The following is a 16,833-nucleotide window of genomic DNA, read 5'->3' on the forward strand; positions in this document are numbered from 1 at the left end:
GGCCCCACGTTGGTCCTTATCTCACAAAAGTGGGTCTTCTAAACAATCTCCTAGTGCGTTCTGTGTTGGGGGTTGGCTTGTGTGTTTGTCTGGCTTCGTTTGGCTTTCGTCTCGTTTCCTTTCAAATAGTGAAAGCGGATGTGCCCTGTGCGTATGACAGGCCAGAAGCCGGGCTCCTTCCGTTAGCATAGAGTTCAAGGTAAATCTGGTAGAAGCCATCAAGACTTTCTGAGGCCTCCACAGGTGGACAATCCTTCCACCCATTTTGGTCACGTTAGCCTGTTTTTCTAGGGCTTTCCCCTTCTGCTTGCATAGCGCCCTGTGGATCCTTGGCGAGTGGTGGGGGGATCCCCATAGCCTTGACCCTCAGCTTAGCTTGAGCCCACACGGTCCCACTCAGCGTGGCTTTCAGGGTGTGCCCACGGTTGTTCCAAATGCAGAGTCTTCCCCTGGCTTAGAGATTTTTCACGTGGCACAAGGACCAGCGCTGTGCCGGTACCATTGGTTTGCACCTCCATGGATTCGCCCCTGACACATTCCCCCTTTTCTCTCCCACAGGCCGACTCTCAAGACCATCGCGAAGGAGGAGGCTGGTTCTGAGGCTGAGTCAGAAGGACACCCTGCAAGCACTCTTTCAACAGAACCCCTACCCCGGGATAACGACCAGAGAACGGCTGGCACGAGAACTGGGCATTCCAGAAAGCAGAGTTCAGGTACGTCCGAGTCTCTCGATCCATTCTCCCTCTCGGGGTCCATGTCCAGGCGCAAGTCGCCCTACGCCAGCTGAAGTCCTTGCTCTTGGGGCTTCCTCTTCTGGGTGCTCCAGACAGCAGGGACTCGAATCTTGGCAAGGAAGGTGGCTCCCTTTGGAAAACGTGGCCAGACTGAGCTGTGTGGCGAGAGGTCCATTCAAATGGGTGGTCAAGAATAAAGGGCGAGGGGCCAAGGAAGCAGGAGGGCCTGGTGGTGCCAGGGAGGTGTTCCCTTGATGGCTGGCCTCCGAGGAGCTAGCCTTGCTGAAGACTTCCCTCTCTGGGCAGGTTGGAGAGGAGTCACCAAAGGTAGGAACACCTCGCCTGCGACCTTACAGAGCATCGCCAAAGACTGATTGGCTTTCCCTACGAACACGTTTTCTCAGGGTGTCACATTTTCCACACACCACCGTCAGAAACGTCTAAAAACATGCACACACACACGCACACAAGCACAGGTCCACACTGCAGTTCGGCCTCGGGGAATGAGGTAGCATGCACACAGCTTCACTGTTGAAGACAAGGACACATATTCTGAAGACGGGGAGCGGGTACATAAGAGTCTCCTGACCTAAGAGTGATGGAGGCATGTAGTCCCTGAGAAGTGACTGTCAATGAGTAGTTCCCAGGCAGCATGGGAAGTGTGGTTTTCATGGGGGCACTTGCTCATGGATATGATTGCGTGTTATGAGACAGTACTGCCTGTGGGGACACAAGAGAGGCAAGGAACCATGAATCGGGCATGGACCGTGCCAAAGGGGAGGCAAAGAGAGCAAATGAGGGAAAGGAGATTGAGCCTGAGAGCCTGGGACAGAGACAGAGAGAGGGGAAGGCAGGCAGGCAGTCAGGTGGGCAGGCGGGCGGGTGGCAACAGAGACAGACGTCAACAGGTAGATGCGGAGAATCGTAGACGGAGACCAAAAGACCCACAGAGAAACTGGTAGTTTTGATGAGAAGGGGTGGGGCGGGGGAGAGAGAGAGAGAGAGAGGTAGCTATCCATCCCATTCTGACTGTGGGAAAGCAAGCATTGTCTCCTCCTGTGTCACAAGTCATTACTCTGGACACCAGTAAGGTGACTCGAAGAGGAAGGATTATTTTCACGGACACAGATTGTGTATTCTGGAATCTGGTGCACTTCCTCAGAGGTGACAGCGGGAGTCTACATTCTACCTGCCAGTGAGAGTTCAGTCCCTTTGACTCGTAAATATTTCCAGTGGGGGCAGATGGGCCATACTGGGTCTCCACTAGTCGGCTTGTGGCTGGCTGGCTGGCTGGCTGGCGCGTTTGTGTGTTTGTTCTGTGGTGCAGCCCTGCAATCGATCTTGGAAGTACGTGCATAAGCATTGAATGACGAGGCTTTCTTTCTTTGTACCCAGGTTTGGTTTCAAAACCAACGAAGAAGACGCCTAAAGCAGAGCCGATTGCTGTCGGAGAATGCCTTCAAAGGAGGGCAGTCGCAGCCGCTGCGGCCGCCACCACCTCAGGCTTTGACTCGAGGTAAGTACCCAGCAATCCAAAGGCATTTCCCCAGAGCATCCCCTTGAGACACAATCATCTCTGAACGTGGATGACCGTGGGAGGCCAGGAACGCTTCAGAGAGGAAACCATGATATCTTGGCTTCTTGCCCCATTCCTGTTCCACACAGGAGCATCATGCCCCTGTTGGAGGGTGGGGAGATGCATGGCCGGGAAGGCTTGGAATCTTCCGGTCTGGAACCTGCCCGGATGTGTAGAAATCCCTTCTTCCATCACATGGGGCATTTTCACATAGCACTCAATAAGACGTATCGATGTATCGATCTTGATCTATGACATACCACTTCCTATATACCACACACTGCATCTGCTGTGAATGTGCTGCCATTGGCCTGAATGTCCTCTCTTCTCTGTGTGTTCTTCTTCAGAAAGCTTGGGAAGAGAGGCCAGGCGAAAGAGGACTTTCATCTCTCCTTCTCAAACAAGGGTCCTTGTGCAAGCCTTTGAGAGGGATCGATTTCCATCTATTGCTGCCAGGGAAGAATTGGCTCACCAGACAGGAATTCCCGAACCTCGAATCCAGGTAAGTTCTCCACCTGTGGGTGGGACTTGGCTTCTCCCACGAGGAAGGAGTGTTAAACCTTGTGACGGGTTGCTGCTGGATATAGGTAGGCTTGGCGAGGGGGGATTGGGAGGAGGTTCCCTTCATCCTACGAATACGCTAAGGGGGCTGATCTGAAGGCATCCCTTTCCGGAAGAGGAGAGGGCAATGGAAGTCCTGGGCAGCCAGGGAGGGGCCTGAGGTTGTAGCCGGTCAATGACGGCTCTCCTCAAAGCCAGGGGTGGGGAGGGGTGGGGTGGGTCCTGTGTTGCCCTGACGTCCTCCCGCATTTTCAAGAGCCAAGGCGAAAGCTCTAGGTAAAATGGCCCTTAGATGAGGCCCACCAGTACTTGCCATGGACCTGACAGATTGCAGGGCAGGGCAGGGCAGGGCAGGGCAGGGCAGGGCAGGGCGGGCCGGGGCGGGGCCGGCCGGGGATGGGGCGGCGGCAAGTAGATCTGGACTGTCACGCTGCTAATGTTCCTGTCTCCCCATATGGTTCCCTAGATATGGTTCCAGAACCGAAGAGCTCGGCACCCAAAGCAGAGCGCTAGTGGGCCTGTGAATGCCCTGGCCGAAGGACCAGATGCCACATCAGCCGTGACTGCCCTGTCGGACCAAGGCCCCCCGCCCACTCTCCATAGCAGCTCTCATCGTTATCCTCCCTCTCATGCACCTGAGAGCACGCAATCCTTTGCTGCGGCCACTCCTGTTTTCTCCCCCACCTTTCTTGTGCCAGGGGCTGCCTCTGGGTGCTGTGTGGGCCACCCGTTGATGTTCATCGTGGTCCAGCCCAGCCTGGCAGCACTTCAGGGATACCAGAACCCGCAGCCTCTTCCGGCCACAGTTCCGTGGGGTGAAGGGACACATGCTGTCATCGCCAGTGGGCAGCCTGCCCAGGGGGCCATCGTGCCGCATGCACCGCCAGAGACACACTTCTGGCCGCAGCAGCCAACCTCAAGTGAAGAGACATCTCTCCAGCTGGAGCAACAGCCCCAGCACTCAGCCCTTCCAGGCTCCTCAAGCCTCCTGGACGAACTCTTGTCAGACGCGGACATTCTGGCCTCGGCAGGCCCTTTACCGAATGCAGACGCAGAGGAAGAGGAACTTGCGGCAACCCTGGAAGCCCCCCTCAGCGAGGAAGAATTCCAGGCCTTGCTCGACATGCTGCCAGGCTCCCCAGTGCCACAGGCTTAGGGGGAGGTAGGAAGACCTTCCCCCGAGCCCCGTTCAAGCCTCCTTTCCTGGGAGGCAGAGCCACGGGCGAGAGAAAGGAGAAGGAACAAGCACCGCTCATGATAGTGTCTGGCAGGGCGACCAAGGCAAGAAGACTGTCGACGGCAACTGCGTTGTGTCTACGAGCAATGCCATGCTCCACACGGACTGTCAGGAAGCATGGGCACCAGGAGGGACACCACCTCTGAAGCCTCAAGGAATTCTAGCTTTCCAATGACAACGAGGAGGACCCAAGGCTGAACTGGATTTCCCCGTTGTATGTGACATTCCATTGATCCAATCAATAAATCTTGGCACTCAGTTCAAGTTCTTCATTGTGCTTTGGTCGCTTTGTATTCTCCCGCGTTTCCTCGGGGAGGTGAAATCCCTCCCTTGGCCTGGGACAGCACGGGAAGGTGGTCCAGACGCCCCTGTCTAGTCCCGTAGCTTGTAGCCACAAGCACACCCTAGTGGAATCACGAAAACAGTCTCTCAGTGACAACCTTCACTTGGTTTCTGGGTGCATGGTGTGGAAGGGTTCGTCAGGGCATCGCCCTTTGCGCACAAGGACAGAACTATGCAAACAGTTTCATTGCCAGAGTTCAGAGTAACAACTGTGCCCGGTTTATTATGCAGGCAAATAATCTCTCTCCGTCCCTCTCTCTCTCTCATTGTCTGTCTACGGTCACACACTACACACGCACACCTCTCAAAAGATAAGCCGTGTTACAACTAAAGCGATGCACAAAGGAACTGAAAAACCAAATGCCTGTGGCATCTTAACGTCGTGGCAGGTGATCCCTTCCACTGCTTCTTTCAAAAATATTTTCCAATACATGTGCCTCGTACACTCTGTGTTGAGTGATTCTCGATTGGCTCAATCCGTGCTCCCCATGGCCAGCATGGGTGTGTCAGCGGCACGAAGTAGGAAAATAATCTGAGAGTTGCCACTTGAATGTGTATACACCGATGTATCTGAGTCTCTAGCTACAACTGCATCCGGGTCTCTAGCTCTGTAGTGTGTATATCTCTGCAGACCCATCTAGTCCTCAGCTCCCTCCCAGTCACTCCTCTGTCTTAGGCTCCCCTTTCTCCAGAGCTCTAGAGCAATATACAGCCCTCTCTCTCTGTCTCTCTGTCTCTCTGTCTCTCTGTCTCTCTCTCTCTCCCTGTCCCTCTCTTCCTCTCTCTCTCTCTCTCTCTCCTTCTTTTCCTGGGGCAGAAAGGAAACGTCAGTTTCAAGGGCCACACAGGTGGCATAGGGCTTCTGGGAAAAGAATCTGGCCACAGTAGCCTCAGGACAAGTATGACTGGAGATGCGGTAAGAGACAGCTTATGGAAAACATGGTGCTTTCAAGAGGGCGGGAGGAACACTGGGTCACAGTGTGCCGGGAAACACTGAGATCCTTGTGGGTGGCAGGACTTGCACAGACGCTAGCTAGAGCTAGGAGCTGTGGCTTTACCATCTTGGGGGTTCAATGTTGACTGCTCCAGCGAAATCTCGGAGCCCAGGGACGGGCAGCGGAACGTCCACAGGGAGGCCACTGGTGGACTGTGCATAAACACACCTGTGGGCTCTCAGGATGTCCTGGCTGCCATGCTGATCAAAGCTTCTACTCTCCCAAGCAAGCTTACCCCACCTGGATTGTCCAAGAGGAAGCCGGTCCAAGTCTGGAAGCCAGTGCCTTCTGGGAGGAGCCAGCAAATCCCATGTTTCCGTGATTAGCTCAGCCAAAACTTCCACCTTCTCGGGAAAAACCACCCTGATCCAACAAGATGGTCACGCCCCCCTCTGATCTCTGGCACTTGAGGACAAGGGACCAGGACCTGCACCTCCTCAGGACATCCTCCTGGGCCTCCTGGGACTTGCAGACTCCTACTAGCCCCGGGGGCATCCATCCACGGCTATCACCTGACAACCGCCCTTAGTGGGTGGGTGCAGAAAATCAAACACACAGATCACACAAACACACACGCCCCAGCCATATTTTCACGAATTGGTGGTGTAATTACTCCAATTCCCAACTGTTTCTAAATAAACTCACTGTCCTCATGTTCATCCACGTGGTGGCAAAAGAACACATTAAAGATGGTTCTGTGTTTCTGTGTGGTTTTTTTGTTTGTTTGCTTCTAAGTTTTCAATTCTCTGCAGCCCAAACGCCCCGAAAATGTTGGGATGGTTGTATTTGGAATCCAAAGCATTCCTTTCAAACCAAGCTGTGTCATCATCCATCATATAACTTGCTTCATATCCCTCTCCTTCTTCCTCCTCTTCTTCTTCTTCCTGCTCCTCCTCCTCCTCTTCTTCTTCCTCTCTTCTCCTTCTTCCAGATGCCAGTTGACCAGTGAATGTGAAACCGACTTCGTCTTGTGGACGCCAAGGACAAGCACTGAAATTAAGTTCCTTGGCTTGTGAAACCTACACGTGTGGCCTGCCCCTTTCTCTGGTCTCTCCATGGCATGTGAGCAAGGGGGTGGGTTTCAGGGTACCTCTGAAAAAGTCCCGAACTGTTGAGGACCATGGGTAGACCCTAGATAAGCAGTCAAGCTTAGTGTGTGAATTATCGGGAACTCAAACCCCAGCCAAGGAAATGCTTTAAGAGTGGGAGGCAATGACGTCCTGGTGGTGATGAACGAGGTGGGAAACGTACTCGAGGAATGCTAGGCTCCAGGTTTTCTCTCCATTTTGGAAAGTACAGTGACACAGCTAAGCGTGAGGGACTCAGAGTTGGGGAATTCCACGGAGAGCAAAAGTATGTGTGGAATGTGAAAAGGTGTGCAAACGAGAGAGCACTGGACCCCAAGCATTCTGGGAAAGGATGACGAGGGCGGCAGCTTCAAAGGGACCTGGGAGCCTCCGAACAGGCCTTCCATTCCAACGCCCACTTGCCTCACGGGATTCCTTCCAGTTCCTCAATTTGCAAGGAAGGGTTCCCCACCATCTGCGGCTATTTACATAAATAGGGGCGGGGCATCCTCATCCATTATAAATCCTGAGCTTCTGAGCACTGAGCAGTTGGCCAGCAGCTTCCGTGCCATCCGTGTGGGTCTCCCACCATGGATTCGTCCAGCTCGTCCGGCACATACAGCACCTCCACAGGTACGTTGCCCTCAGCATCTGGGCTCTGGGGTTGGGTCCTCCAAATACACTCATGCACCTCCCCACCCCAAGGGTTGATCACCACGAAGGTTGAAGCTTCCCAATGACCACTAATTGGCACGGACAGATATGCTGGGACATGTTTCTGGAATCAGTTGGGCAAAAGGATGCACCTTGGTTTGGGCAATTCACGTACATATTTCTGGTTTGATGGTTCGTTTGTTTTCCTTCTTGAAATCGACATGGAAGTAGGTAGGCCTGTTGCCTGACAATGGCTTCTCTACCAGAAATCCCAGCCTGTGGTTGCAGTGAATGGAACACGAGTGTTTGAAAACGTTCCCAGCTAAACTGACACTCTTTTCCAGTTGACCGTGTTTGGGATTTTGAGTTGGTTTCCCATGTTCTATTCTTGCTGTTGTTACGGATTTGCTCTCTTTGGTTTCGTGTTCCATTTGAACTGGTTACCTTCCATGGTGTCCATGGAAAGAATCCACATCCAGTATGTATTAAGACTAGAAGAAAAAGAGAGTTTTTCTTTGAGCCCAACTGAAAGCTAGAGCCTGGGAAACAGAGATTCCAGGAGCACTCGAACTGTCTCTCATTGGACTCCAAGGTAGCCAGTGCAGGAGCCTCTGGAAAGGCAAAATCCGCAGTGTGACACGTTCGTTCCTTGAGTGCTTTCCAAAGATTTTCCTTGGAGCTGGCAGGAAGGAAGGGCGCTTTTAAAGGAAGTCCCCGTTGGGGGTCCGAAACCCTTGCCTTGCCTTGCCTCCTTCCAGCGCGAGACCTGGAGACGACCCTACGTCACCAGCTGCCAGCTGCTAGAGCGGGTGGCCCTTGCAGAAGGGTTGGTGTTGTCCTAGAGTTGGAGAGAGTTCAGGAAACTCAAATCTCAAGGATGTGCAGGACGTGCCTGAAACCACATCCACCCTGGCCATCACGCCCGGCTCCTGCCTTAGAAGGCAGGAAACAAACACCCATCTATTCCCTTGCCACCAGAAAGACGCAACCTCAAATAGGACAGGGATGAGGGGGGGCAGCCCTTCAAGGCTGCCCAACTGAAAGAATAGCACACACACACGGCGAGTCAGCAAGACCTTGGTGCCTGGAAAGGGAAACTCATCTTCCGAAGAATACTGGGCTGTTGTGGGTGTGTGGGTGGGCGGGCGCCATCACACGGGGCCCCACGTTGGTCCTTATCTCACAAAAGTGGGTCTTCTAAACAATCTCCTAGTGCGTTCTGTGTTGGGGGTTGGCTTGTGTGTTTGTCTGGCTTCGTTTGGCTTTCGTCTCGTTTCCTTTCAAATAGTGAAAGCGGATGTGCCCTGTGCGTATGACAGGCCAGAAGCCGGGCTCCTTCCGTTAGCATAGAGTTCAAGGTAAATCTGGTAGAAGCCATCAAGACTTTCTGAGGCCTCCACAGGTGGACAATCCTTCCACCCATTTTGGTCACGTTAGCCTGTTTTTCTAGGGCTTTCCCCTTCTGCTTGCATAGCGCCCTGTGGATCCTTGGCGAGTGGTGGGGGGATCCCCATAGCCTTGACCCTCAGCTTAGCTTGAGCCCACACGGTCCCACTCAGCGTGGCTTTCAGGGTGTGCCCACGGTTGTTCCAAATGCAGAGTCTTCCCCTGGCTTAGAGATTTTTCACGTGGCACAAGGACCAGCGCTGTGCCGGTACCATTGGTTTGCACCTCCATGGATTCGCCCCTGACACATTCCCCCTTTTCTCTCCCACAGGCCGACTCTCAAGACCATCGCGAAGGAGGAGGCTGGTTCTGAGGCTGAGTCAGAAGGACACCCTGCAAGCACTCTTTCAACAGAACCCCTACCCCGGGATAACGACCAGAGAACGGCTGGCACGAGAACTGGGCATTCCAGAAAGCAGAGTTCAGGTACGTCCGAGTCTCTCGATCCATTCTCCCTCTCGGGGTCCATGTCCAGGCGCAAGTCGCCCTACGCCAGCTGAAGTCCTTGCTCTTGGGGCTTCCTCTTCTGGGTGCTCCAGACAGCAGGGACTCGAATCTTGGCAAGGAAGGTGGCTCCCTTTGGAAAACGTGGCCAGACTGAGCTGTGTGGCGAGAGGTCCATTCAAATGGGTGGTCAAGAATAAAGGGCGAGGGGCCAAGGAAGCAGGAGGGCCTGGTGGTGCCAGGGAGGTGTTCCCTTGATGGCTGGCCTCCGAGGAGCTAGCCTTGCTGAAGACTTCCCTCTCTGGGCAGGTTGGAGAGGAGTCACCAAAGGTAGGAACACCTCGCCTGCGACCTTACAGAGCATCGCCAAAGACTGATTGGCTTTCCCTACGAACACGTTTTCTCAGGGTGTCACATTTTCCACACACCACCGTCAGAAACGTCTAAAAACATGCACACACACACGCACACAAGCACAGGTCCACACTGCAGTTCGGCCTCGGGGAATGAGGTAGCATGCACACGGCTTCACTGTTGAAGACAAGGACACATATTCTGAAGACGGGGAGCGGGTACATAAGAGTCTCCTGACCTAAGAGTGATGGAGGCATGTAGTCCCTGAGAAGTGACTGTCAATGAGTAGTTCCCAGGCAGCATGGGAAGTGTGGTTTTCATGGGGGCACTTGCTCATGGATATGATTGCGTGTTATGAGACAGTACTGCCTGTGGGGACACAAGAGAGGCAAGGAACCATGAATCGGGCATGGACCGTGCCAAAGGGGAGGCAAAGAGAGCAAATGAGGGAAAGGAGATTGAGCCTGAGAGCCTGGGACAGAGACAGAGAGAGGGGAAGGCAGGCAGGCAGTCAGGTGGGCAGGCGGGCGGGTGGCAACAGAGACAGACGTCAACAGGTAGATGCGGAGAATCGTAGACGGAGACCAAAAGACCCACAGAGAAACTGGTAGTTTTGATGAGAAGGGGTGGGGCGGGGGAGAGAGAGAGAGAGAGAGGTAGCTATCCATCCCATTCTGACTGTGGGAAAGCAAGCATTGTCTCCTCCTGTGTCACAAGTCATTACTCTGGACACCAGTAAGGTGACTCGAAGAGGAAGGATTATTTTCACGGACACAGATTGTGTATTCTGGAATCTGGTGCACTTCCTCAGAGGTGACAGCGGGAGTCTACATTCTACCTGCCAGTGAGAGTTCAGTCCCTTTGACTCGTAAATATTTCCAGTGGGGGCAGATGGGCCATACTGGGTCTCCACTAGTCGGCTTGTGGCTGGCTGGCTGGCTGGCTGGCGCGTTTGTGTGTTTGTTCTATGGTGCAGCCCTGCAGTCGATCTTGGAAGTACGTGCATAAGCATTGAATGACGAGGCTTTCTTTCTTTGTACCCAGGTTTGGTTTCAAAACCAACGAAGAAGACGCCTAAAGCAGAGCCGATTGCTGTCGGAGAATGCCTTCAAAGGAGGGCAGTCGCAGCCGCTGCGGCCGCCACCACCTCAGGCTTTGACTCGAGGTAAGTACCCAGCAATCCAAAGGCATTTCCCCAGAGCATCCCCTTGAGACACAATCATCTCTGAACGTGGATGACCGTGGGAGGCCAGGAACGCTTCAGAGAGGAAACCATGATATCTTGGCTTCTTGCCCCATTCCTGTTCCACACAGGAGCATCATGCCCCTGTTGGAGGGTGGGGAGATGCATGGCCGGGAAGGCTTGGAATCTTCCGGTCTGGAACCTGCCCGGATGTGTAGAAATCCCTTCTTCCATCACATGGGGCATTTTCACATAGCACTCAATAAGACGTATCGATGTATCGATCTTGATCTATGACATACCACTTCCTATATACCACACACTGCATCTGCTGTGAATGTGCTGCCATTGGCCTGAATGTCCTCTCTTCTCTGTGTGTTCTTCTTCAGAAAGCTTGGGAAGAGAGGCCAGGCGAAAGAGGACTTTCATCTCTCCTTCTCAAACAAGGGTCCTTGTGCAAGCCTTTGAGAGGGATCGATTTCCATCTATTGCTGCCAGGGAAGAATTGGCTCACCAGACAGGAATTCCCGAACCTCGAATCCAGGTAAGTTCTCCACCTGTGGGTGGGACTTGGCTTCTCCCACGAGGAAGGAGTGTTAAACCTTGTGACGGGTTGCTGCTGGATATAGGTAGGCTTGGCGAGGGGGGATTGGGAGGAGGTTCCCTTCATCCTACGAATACGCTAAGGGGGCTGATCTGAAGGCATCCCTTTCCGGAAGAGGAGAGGGCAATGGAAGTCCTGGGCAGCCAGGGAGGGGCCTGAGGTTGTAGCCGGTCAATGACGGCTCTCCTCAAAGCCAGGGGTGGGGAGGGGTGGGGTGGGTCCTGTGTTGCCCTGACGTCCTCCCGCATTTTCAAGAGCCAAGGCGAAAGCTCTAGGTAAAATGGCCCTTAGATGAGGCCCACCAGTACTTGCCATGGACCTGACAGATTGCAGGGCAGGGCAGGGCAGGGCAGGGCAGGGCAGGGCAGGGCGGGCCGGGGCGGGGCCGGCCGGGGATGGGGCGGCGGCAAGTAGATCTGGACTGTCACGCTGCTAATGTTCCTGTCTCCCCATATGGTTCCCTAGATATGGTTCCAGAACCGAAGAGCTCGGCACCCAAAGCAGAGCGCTAGTGGGCCTGTGAATGCCCTGGCCGAAGGACCAGATGCCACATCAGCCGTGACTGCCCTGTCGGACCAAGGCCCCCCGCCCACTCTCCATAGCAGCTCTCATCGTTATCCTCCCTCTCATGCACCTGAGAGCACGCAATCCTTTGCTGCGGCCACTCCTGTTTTCTCCCCCACCTTTCTTGTGCCAGGGGCTGCCTCTGGGTGCTGTGTGGGCCACCCGTTGATGTTCATCGTGGTCCAGCCCAGCCTGGCAGCACTTCAGGGATACCAGAACCCGCAGCCTCTTCCGGCCACAGTTCCGTGGGGTGAAGGGACACATGCTGTCATCGCCAGTGGGCAGCCTGCCCAGGGGGCCATCGTGCCGCATGCACCGCCAGAGACACACTTCTGGCCGCAGCAGCCAACCTCAAGTGAAGAGACATCTCTCCAGCTGGAGCAACAGCCCCAGCACTCAGCCCTTCCAGGCTCCTCAAGCCTCCTGGACGAACTCTTGTCAGACGCGGACATTCTGGCCTCGGCAGGCCCTTTACCGAATGCGGACGCAGAGGAAGAGGAACTTGCGGCAACCCTGGAAGCCCCCCTCAGCGAGGAAGAATTCCAGGCCTTGCTCGACATGCTGCCAGGCTCCCCAGTGCCACAGGCTTAGGGGGAGGTAGGAAGACCTTCCCCCGAGCCCCGTTCAAGCCTCCTTTCCTGGGAGGCAGAGCCACGGGCGAGAGAAAGGAGAAGGAACAAGCACCGCTCATGATAGTGTCTGGCAGGGCGACCAAGGCAAGAAGACTGTCGACGGCAACTGCGTTGTGTCTACGAGCAATGCCATGCTCCACACGGACTGTCAGGAAGCATGGGCACCAGGAGGGACACCACCTCTGAAGCCTCAAGGAATTCTAGCTTTCCATTGACAACGAGGAGGACCCAAGGCTGAACTGGATTTCCCCGTTGTATGTGACATTCCATTGATCCAATCAATAAATCTTGGCACTCAGTTCAAGTTCTTCATTGTGCTTTGGTCGCTTTGTATTCTCCCGCGTTTCCTCGGGGAGGTGAAATCCCTCCCTTGGCCTGGGACAGCACGGGAAGGTGGTCCAGACGCCCCTGTCTAGTCCCGTAGCTTGTAGCCACAAGCACACCCTAGTGGAATCACGAAAACAGTCTCTCAGTGACAACCTTCACTTGGTTTCTGGGTGCATGGTGTGGAAGGGTTCGTCAGGGCATCGCCCTTTGCGCACAAGGACAGAACTATGCAAACAGTTTCATTGCCAGAGTTCAGAGTAACAACTGTGCCCGGTTTATTATGCAGGCAAATAATCTCTCTCCGTCCCTCTCTCTCTCTCATTGTCTGTCTACGGTCACACACTACACACGCACACCTCTCAAAAGATAAGCCGTGTTACAACTAAAGCGATGCACAAAGGAACTGAAAAACCAAATGCCTGTGGCATCTTAACGTCGTGGCAGGTGATCCCTTCCACTGCTTCTTTCAAAAATATTTTCCAATACATGTGCCTCGTACACTCTGTGTTGAGTGATTCTCGATTGGCTCAATCCGTGCTCCCCATGGCCAGCATGGGTGTGTCAGCGGCACGAAGTAGGAAAATAATCTGAGAGTTGCCACTTGAATGTGTATACACCGATGTATCTGAGTCTCTAGCTACAACTGCATCCGGGTCTCTAGCTCTGTAGTGTGTATATCTCTGCAGACCCATCTAGTCCTCAGCTCCCTCCCAGTCACTCCTCTGTCTTAGGCTCCCCTTTCTCCAGAGCTCTAGAGCAATATACAGCCCTCTCTCTCTGTCTCTCTGTCTCTCTGTCTCTCTGTCTCTCTCTGTCTCTCTCTTCCTCTCTCTCTCTCTCTCTCTCTCCTTCTTTTCCTTGGGCAGAAAGGAAACGTCAGTTTCAAGGGCCACACAGGTGGCATAGGGCTTCTGGGAAAAGAATCTGGCCACAGTAGCCTCAGGACAAGTATGACTGGAGATGCGGTAAGAGACAGCTTATGGAAAAGATGGTGCTTTCAAGAGGGCGGGAGGAACACTGGGTCACAGTGTGCCGGGAAACACTGAGATCCTTGTGGGTGGCAGGACTTGCACAGACGCTAGCTAGAGCTAGGAGCTGTGGCTTTACCATCTTGGGGGTTCAATGTTGGCTGCTCCAGCGAAATCTCGGAGCCCAGGGACGGGCAGCGGAACGTCCACAGGGAGGCCACTGGTGGACTGTGCATAAACACACCTGTGGGCTCTCAGGATGTCCTGGCTGCCATGCTGATCAAAGCTTCTACTCTCCCAAGCAAGCTTACCCCACCTGGATTGTCCAGGAGGAAGCCGGTCCAAGTCTGGAAGCCAGTGCCTTCTGGGAGGAGCCAGCAAATCCCATGTTTCCGTGATTAGCTCAGCCAAAACTTCCACCTTCTCGGGAAAAACCACCCTGATCCAACAAGATGGTCACGCCCCCCTCTGATCTCTGGCACTTGAGGACAAGGGACCAGGACCTGCACCTCCTCAGGACATCCTCCTGGGCCTCCTGGGACTTGCAGACTCCTACTAGCCCCGGGGGCATCCATCCACGGCTATCACCTGACAACCGCCCTTAGTGGGTGGGTGCAGAAAATCAAACACACAGATCACACAAACACACACGCCCCAGCCATATTTTCACGAATTGGTGGTGTAATTACTCCAATTCCCAACTGTTTCTAAATAAACTCACTGTCCTCATGTTCATCCACGTGGTGGCAAAAGAACACATTAGAGATGGTTCTGTGTTTCTGTGTGGTTTTTTTGTTTGTTTGCTTCTAAGTTTTCAATTCTCTGCAGCCCAAACGCCCCGAAAATGTTGGGATGGTTGTATTTGGAATCCAAAGCATTCCTTTCAAACCAAGCTGTGTCATCATCCATCATATAACTTGCTTCATATCCCTCTCCTTCTTCCTCCTCTTCTTCTTCTTCCTGCTCCTCCTCCTCCTCTTCTTCTTCCTCTCTTCTCCTTCTTCCAGATGCCAGTTGACCAGTGAATGTGAAACCGACTTCGTCTTGTGGACGCCAAGGACAAGCACTGAAATTAAGTTCCTTGGCTTGTGAAACCTACACGTGTGGCCTGCCCCTTTCTCTGGTCTCTCCATGGCATGTGAGCAAGGGGGTGGGTTTCAGGGTACCTCTGAAAAAGTCCCGAACTGTTGAGGACCATGGGTAGACCCTAGATAAGCAGTCAAGCTTAGTGTGTGAATTATCGGGAACTCAAACCCCAGCCAAGGAAATGCTTTAAGAGTGGGAGGCAATGACGTCCTGGTGGTGATGAACGAGGTGGGAAACGTACTCGAGGAATGCTAGGCTCCAGGTTTTCTCTCCATTTTGGAAAGTACAGTGACACAGCTAAGCGTGAGGGACTCAGAGTTGGGGAATTCCACGGAGAGCAAAAGTATGTGTGGAATGTGAAAAGGTGTGCAAACGAGAGAGCACTGGACCCCAAGCATTCTGGGAAAGGATGACGAGGGCGGCAGCTTCAAAGGGACCTGGGAGCCTCCGAACAGGCCTTCCATTCCAACGCCCACTTGCCTCACGGGATTCCTTCCAGTTCCTCAATTTGCAAGGAAGGGTTCCCCACCATCTGCGGCTATTTACATAAATAGGGGCGGGGCATCCTCATCCATTATAAATCCTGAGCTTCTGAGCACTGAGCAGTTGGCCAGCAGCTTCCGTGCCATCCGTGTGGGTCTCCCACCATGGATTCGTCCAGCTCGTCCGGCACATACAGCACCTCCACAGGTACGTTGCCCTCAGCATCTGGGCTCTGGGGTTGGGTCCTCCAAATACACTCATGCACCTCCCCACCCCAAGGGTTGATCACCACGAAGGTTGAAGCTTCCCAATGACCACTAATTGGCACGGACAGATATGCTGGGACATGTTTCTGGAATCAGTTGGGCAAAAGGATGCACCTTGGTTTGGGCAATTCACGTACATATTTCTGGTTTGATGGTTCGTTTGTTTTCCTTCTTGAAATCGACATGGAAGTAGGTAGGCCTGTTGCCTGACAATGGCTTCTCTACCAGAAATCCCAGCCTGTGGTTGCAGTGAATGGAACACGAGTGTTTGAAAACGTTCCCAGCTAAACTGACACTCTTTTCCAGTTGACCGTGTTTGGGATTTTGAGTTGGTTTCCCATGTTCTATTCTTGCTGTTGTTACGGATTTGCTCTCTTTGGTTTCGTGTTCCATTTGAACTGGTTACCTTCCATGGTGTCCATGGAAAGAATCCACATCCAGTATGTATTAAGACTAGAAGAAAAAGAGAGTTTTTCTTTGAGCCCAACTGAAAGCTAGAGCCTGGGAAACAGAGATTCCAGGAGCACTCGAACTGTCTCTCATTGGACTCCAAGGTAGCCAGTGCAGGAGCCTCTGGAAAGGCAAAATCCGCAGTGTGACACGTTCGTTCCTTGAGTGCTTTCCAAAGATTTTCCTTGGAGCTGGCAGGAAGGAAGGGCGCTTTTAAAGGAAGTCCCCGTTGGGGGTCCGAAACCCTTGCCTTGCCTTGCCTCCTTCCAGCGCGAGACCTGGAGACGACCCTACGTCACCAGCTGCCAGCTGCTAGAGCGGGTGGCCCTTGCAGAAGGGTTGGTGTTGTCCTAGAGTTGGAGAGAGTTCAGGAAACTCAAATCTCAAGGATGTGCAGGACGTGCCTGAAACCACATCCACCCTGGCCATCACGCCCGGCTCCAGCCTTAGAAGGCAGGAAACAAACACCCATCTATTCCCTTGCCACCAGAAAGACGCAACCTCAAATAGGACAGGGATGGGGGGGGCAGCCCTTCAAGGCTGCCCAACTGAAAGAATAGCACACACACACGGCGAGTCAGCAAGACCTTGGTGCCTGGAAAGGGAAACTCATCTTCCGAAGAATACTGGGCTGTTGTGGGTGTGTGGGTGGGCGGGCGCCATCACACGGGGCCCCACGTTGGTCCTTATCTCACAAAAGTGGGTCTTCTAAACAATCTCCTAGTGCGTTCTGTGTTGGGGGTTGGCTTGTGTGTTTGTCTGGCTTCGTTTGGCTTTCGTCTCGTTTCCTTTCAAATAGTGAAAGCGGATGTGCCCTGTGCGTATGACAGGCCAGAAGCCGGGCTCCTTCCGTTAGCATA

Source organism: Balaenoptera acutorostrata, chromosome 4 (genome assembly GCF_949987535.1).
Source record: "Balaenoptera acutorostrata chromosome 4, mBalAcu1.1, whole genome shotgun sequence".
In the NCBI taxonomy this organism is placed as follows: Eukaryota; Metazoa; Chordata; class Mammalia; order Artiodactyla; family Balaenopteridae; genus Balaenoptera; species Balaenoptera acutorostrata.